Below are 6964 nucleotides of genomic sequence, written 5' to 3' on the forward strand. Positions count from 1 at the left end.
ATCCGTCGGTAACGACATTGGTGCCAGATGGCTGCTATATATCGCACGCGCGGCCCCTAAATGGGTCAGGTGGCCCCTAAATGGGTCTGCCAAGCACGGAAATAGCGCCAGTTGTTCAGCACATTTTTAGTTTTTTTTTACCATTTTTTACTTTTATTCATATTTTATAAATGGAAATTATTTCATTTTATATTTAAAATATTTAATCTCTTGTTTAAAAAATATTCATGAAGTTTTAAAAAATGCTTGTAGAAGCATTATAAATTATCAATAACATTCAAAAAAGTATTCGTCACATTTAAAAAGATGTCCACGTTTCAAAACTATCTTCATGACATTTTAAATAAAATTTAATAAAATGTAAAACAGTGTTCTCATAAATTAGAAAACTAATAGTATATTGTAACATTCAAAAAGTTATATAGGAAATGTAAAAAATTATATATAATGTAAAAAAATGTTTGCATGGGTTAAACACTGTTTTGTACAATTCAATATATGTTTCTCACATTTTACAAAAATGTTTATAGAAATTGTTCGCTTAATTTTAGAAAACTGTTCCGTACCACTCAAAAATAACGTTCATAATATTGTAAAGAATATACACGAATTTAAAAAGAAATACTAAAATTTTCAGAAATGTATATACACTGCAAAAATGTTGATATAGTTTTGAAAAGATATACCATAGCATAGAAAAATGAGCAGCGTGAATTTCATTTAACACTTTTTCAAATAGTTCAAACATGTATTTTCGAAAATGTCCATATAACTACAAAAATGTTCACATAATTTAAGAAATTATTTTGTACAATTGGAAAAACAATTTCCATGTGTATTTGGGAAATGTTTAGAACCTATTTTATTTTTTGATAAAACATTTATTTGAAAAAAATGGTCTAATGTATTTGACAAATGTTCAACTTTGTATCAAATATATATTCCACATGTATAGGAAAAATGTGAATCATGGAATGGAAAAAATGGTTATGTATAGAAAACAAAAAATAATGAGACCTGAAGAAAATACAAGAAAATTGTAAGTAAAAGTATATAAAATAAAAAATTAAATAAATAAAGAAAACCCAATGAGAATCTATGAAAACTAATGAACGCCATAAAAATCCCAAAAAAAACGGTAAAAAACCACACAAAACCCAAATAAATAAATAAAATTGAACGCATGGTAAGCCAATGAAAACCGTAAAAGAAAACACCTAATAATTGGAAAAAATAAGCCAATGAAAACGTCAAAAAACAGACAAAAAAGGAAAAAAATAATGAAAATAGCACAGAAAATAGAAAAAGTAAAAATATTGAAAACCAAAGAAAAACGTAAAGAAAACACATATAAAATGAAAGATAGAAAAAAAATTAAGACCAAAGAAAGCTGATGTAAACAATAAAGAAAAACATAGATCTTAAGGGCTGGACCAATCAATCCAATAATTAACCACCTAAAGGAATAACAAAAAACCAAATGGACAACAACTACAACGACCGAGCGAGCTAAGGCAACGAACATACAACGACTATTATCAAAGACTCAAGGGCTCGTATGCTGTCATCAGAGACTCGAATGGCAGATTCATCGCGGCAGGAAACGGGGAAATCGATTGGTGCGGAGATGTGCTTATGGCTGAGGCAATTAGCTTACGGTTTGGTCTCAATTTGACAACTACAGTCGGGTGTAACCGCATAAAGGTGAACTCCGACATCATCGAGGTGATAGACACAATGAAGAATGGAGGTCACCCTATTGGTCTATTGGCGATAGTTTTTGATGATATATATCACTTTGCGTGTGATTTTCTGCATATGCCAGAACTGATTGCCTTTTCTTTTTAGATTCAGGGGTGTGTGTGCGAAATTTTTGACAAGTCATCTCCTTACAATCCGGCGCCATTTGCCAGAAAGTGATCAAACAGGCCAAATCACCCGATCAATGCATTTTGCAAAAAGTTACCAGAATCACGTTGTCTTTTGCAAATAATTAGGGACCGGGTTGTTTTCCGCAAAACTAACCTCAAATGTGGTGGTTTTCTGTAATTAACTCTCCACCGGAGTGAGGTGTGGCCTCCGTCATGGAGACACTGCCAGAGGGAAGGCATGGAGCAGCGTCGGCGACGGCTGGAGGTAGCGTCAGGGGTGGTGGGAGGCCGGGTCAGCGGTGCAGGGAACCCCTAGTTGCGCTCTTCCTCTCATGTCACGAAATGGGTGACGGGGAAGGAGAATGTTTTTTCTTCTTCTTCGGGGCTGGTCATGTGGGCTGCCAGGGGAGAACCCGTGGTGGCATTTGCTTTGTAATTCTATGCAGCTAGAAGGCAATACCCTTTCTTTTTCACTTTTCAATGGCTGCTGCGGGAATCCATCATACACCCTAGCTTATTTTCATTGTCAAGGAGATGAAGATGAAAATAAGTTAAGATCGACCCATCAAAACGAGTTCTTTGGGCTTTTGACTTGTTTTAGCAGTAAGCTGATATAATATAAGCTGCAATAAACCGGCCTTACTAAGGCCACCTCCAACAACAACCCGCAAATTTCCTCCCGCATCCGTCTACGGACTGGGAAGGGGGGATGGACGCAGTCCGCGGACACAGATGCGGGAGACCGCCATTAACCGTAGCCGCATACATTTCAAACTATATTTCAACAAACCGGATGAAATTCGTGCAAATATGACCAGATTTCATAGAAACATGACAGATTTCATACAAATGCGACGGATTTTCATTATATTTCAAACATTTAAAACAATAAAATACGACCCTACCTAAACCTATCCTACGGCAGCGGCACCCAGTGTCCAAGCCCGTGTCTTCCTCCATCCACCGTTTCCATGAGCACCAGCTATAAGACCCGTGAAGTGAATGTGCGGTCTCCGGTGAGCAAGAGTATAACACGGGAGATGGACCGACCCACATGGGATATAAGGCACTACTGCCTCCCATGGCCTAGTCGTCCTCGGAGGACGTTAGTTCCACGGTGGAAATGGTGGCGCCGACGTTGTTGTCGTCCCCCCGGGCCGCCTGATGGTTCGTCGATGGCGCAGCTCGCGTTGTTCTCCTCCGCGATTGCCTGCAGCTGTGCCTCTGCGGCTCCCGCTTCCTCACAAGCGGCGGCTTGAGCGTGAACGACATCGTAGATGGCACGCTGCTTCGTGATGAAGTTTGGGTTCACCGTGGCCATGGCCGCCACGGCTTCCTCGCTCGTGCACTCACCGTAGGTCTGGCCCTCCGCCAGTCGGTGCTGCTCTAGGAGGAATAGGTTGCACCATTGTTCCTCCTGCGCCTATTGGAACACCGACAAAGGCACCATCGCTGGCTGCACCTCCACCATGGCGGTGTTGGAGTGCTCCTGCGCTTGCTCCATGGTAAAGCCGGCGTGCACAAGAGGCTCGGGAGCTGGAGAAATGACGTCGGAGCCAATCTCCATCGTGGTGTCGTCCTCGTCATCGGAGACCTCGGGCGAGCTGGCCGGCAAGCCGGCCTCGACCCGCCTGGCACGGCAACTCTGACAGCGGCGGAAAGGGCGACACGATGTGCTTCTTATCCGTGAAAAGGCTCTCCCACAGAGAGTTTCACTGCCTTCAATCATGGTGGATGCCGTTTAAGTGAGGAGGATGGGGAGTGGCTTGTGTTCTGGTGTGGAGTGGAGAGCCGGGTGTGGCCGCCTTTAAATAGTGGATTCTGTTGAGGCGAGGCATTCAGGTGCGTCAGTCCGTGGTGCCAGAGTGGGTTTCTTGGCCGGTGAGCCTTCTTAATGGCGGCATCAGACGGATAGGGGCATTGAATGGGCGTGGTAGATATCCGCCCCATCCCGTCCAGTCACACATCTCTGGTATTGAACAGGCACGGACACCGGAGATGCATCGCCAGCGGGGCCCTTGGCGACGCACCGCTTCAATGGCGGAGGCAGTCAGAGGTCGCGTCCGTCCTGAGCCGTCTTCAATATGGAGCGGCGCGCTCTACAACGGCATGAGTACGGGCAAATTGGCGCCGGAAAGGAACTCGCGCGGGCAAGGGAGGAGGGGTTTAGGTGTGTCAGGGCGGTCAGAAGAAGGCTTGGGAGCTGCTTGGACTCCCGCAAAGCCTGCCACGTCTGTCTCCGGTTTAAGGGAGAAAGTACGTGCGGACCGCGCCACGGATCAAATTGCGTTGGATGGCTTCCGACGCATGCGGGAGGTTTGCGGGTCGGCGTTGAAAATGCCCTAAACTTCCACATGAGTCCACGTACAATAGTTTTTCATTTTCCAAGGGTTCTTTGTATGAACGAGTCCACAACTGCCGGCACACTTCCCATGGATCGCGTTGCCGGACCTGAGTTTCTATAGCCTGTGTGGCTCCGCGTTCCAGCCGTTGCTGGTCCGCCTCGACGGCCATCGACAGGTGCTGGTAGCGCAGAGCGCCTGCGTCGAGTGGCTCCTATTCGAGCGCATGCACGACGCCCTAACGCTCATGAGCCCATTGTCCGCGGCCGCCGCCACCACCATGGTGGTCTCCGGACTCCACACCCTCCATGATGCTCGCAAGGAGTCTCTTGAGCTGCAGGGGCCAACCATCCAGAAGCTGGTGGTGTGCTCGGATCACATCATTGCTGCCACATTGGTCGACGAGAGCGCACTAAACACAGACGTCGTCAAGTTGGCGCTGTGCCGGCCAGGGGCGTCCTCCTGGGCACTCGCTGCATGCTTCTACAACGTCTTCATGTCCCTCTAAGACATTGTACTGTACCAGGGGCAACTCCATGCCCTCACCACTAACAAGACCCTCTTCTTCATCTCCTTCTCCATCTCTGATGGAAAACGTAGCATGCAATTTCAAAAAAAAGTTCTTACGATCACATAAGATCTATCTAGGAGAAGCATAGCAACGAGAGGGGAAGAGTGTGTCCACGTACCCTCGTAGACTGAAAGCGGAAGCATTAGTTTAAGGTGGTTGATGTAGTCAAACATCTTCTCGATTCAACCGATCAAGTACCGAGCGTACGGCACCTCCGAGTTCTGCACACATTCAGCTCGATGACATCTCTTGAACTCTTGATCCAACAAAGTGTCGAGGGAGAGTTTCGTCAGCACGACGGCGTGATGACGGTGATGGTGAAGTGATCCGCGCAGGGCTTCGCCTGAGCACTATGACAATATGACTGGAGGCGTAAACTGTGGAGAGGGACGCCGCACACGAGTAGAACTCAATGTTGTGTGTTCTAGCGGTGCCCCCCACATATATGTAGGTGGGAGAGAGAGGGGCTGCAAGGGGCACCCCAAGTAGGAGTAATCCTACTTGGGCGCCTCCTCCAAGTCGGCCTCCCCCTTCCATATCCATCGGAGGGGGAAGGAAAGGGAGGGAGGAGGGGAAGGAAAGGGGGAGTCCGAATCCGCCGCTTTCCTTCTCCCTTCCCTTCCTTTCCTTCTCCTCCTATTCTGCCTATAGGGGGCGCACCAGGCACTTTTGGGGCTGGTTTGTCCAACTCTTGGCCCATTAGGCCCATATAGCTTGCCGGGGGTAGCCCGGAACCCCTTCAAGTGACCCGATATGTATCCGGTACCCCCAGAATATTTCCGGTGTCCGAATACTATCGTCCTATATATATATATATATGAATCTTTACCTCTCAACCATTTTGAGACTCTTCGTCATGTCCGTGATCTCATCCGGGACTCCGAACAATATTCGGTCACCAAATCACATGAATCATATAATACAAAATCGTCATCGAACGTTAAGCGTGCGGACCCTACGGGTTTGAGAACTATGTAGACTTGACCGAGACACCTCTTTAGTCAATAACCAACATCAGAACCTGGATGCTCATATTGGTTCCCACATATTCTACGAAGATCTTTATTGGTCGTACCGTAATGACAACATACGTTATTCCCTTTGTCATCGGTATGTTACTTGCCTGAGATTCGATCGTCGGTATCTTCATACCTAGTTCAATCTCGTTACCGGAAAGTCTCTTTACTCGTTCTGTAATGCATCATCCCGCAAATAACTCATTAGTCACATTGCTTGCAAGGCTTATTATGATGTGCATTACCGAGAGGGCCCAGAGATACCTCTCCGATACTCGGAGTGACAAATCCTAATCTCGATCTATGCCAACCCAACAAACACCTTCGAAGATACCTGTAGAGCATCTTTATAATCACCAGTTACGTTATGACGTTTGATAGCACACAAGGTATTCCTCCGGTATCCGGGAGTTGCATAATCTCATAGTCGAAGGAATATGTATTTGACATGAAGAAAGCAATAGCAATAAAACTGAACGATCAACATGCTAAGCTAACGGATGGGTCTTGTCCATCACATCATTCTCCTAATGATGTGATCCCGTTCATCAAATGACAACACATGTCTATGGTTAGGAAACTTAACCATCTTTGATTAATGAGCTAGTCTAGTAGAGGCTTATACTAGGGACACAGTGTTTTGTCTATGTATCCACACATGTATCAAGTTTCCGGTTAATACAATTCTAGCATGAATAATAAACATTTATCATGATATAAGGAAATATAAAATAACAACTTTATTATTGCCTCTAGGGCATATTTCCTCCAGTCTCCCACTTGCACTAGAGTCAATAATCTAGTTCACATCGCCATGTGATTTAACACCAATAGTTCACATATTTATGTGATTAACACCCGTAGTTCACATCTCCAAGTGACCAACTCTCAAAGGGTTTACTAGAGTCAATAATCTAGTTAACATCGCTATGTGATTAACACCCAAAGAGTACTAAGGTGTGGTCATGTTTTGCTTGTGAGAGAAGTTTTAGTCAATGGGTCTGCCACATTCAGATTCATATGTATTTTGCAAATTTCTATGTCTACAATGCTCTGCATGAAACTACTCTTGCTAATTGCTCCCACGTTCAATACATATGTAGATTGAGACTTAGAGTCATCTAGATTAGTGTCAAAGCTTGCATCGATGTAACTCTTTACGAC

Source organism: Triticum aestivum, chromosome 5A, assembly GCF_018294505.1.
Source record: "Triticum aestivum cultivar Chinese Spring chromosome 5A, IWGSC CS RefSeq v2.1, whole genome shotgun sequence".
In the NCBI taxonomy this organism is placed as follows: Eukaryota; Viridiplantae; Streptophyta; class Magnoliopsida; order Poales; family Poaceae; genus Triticum; species Triticum aestivum.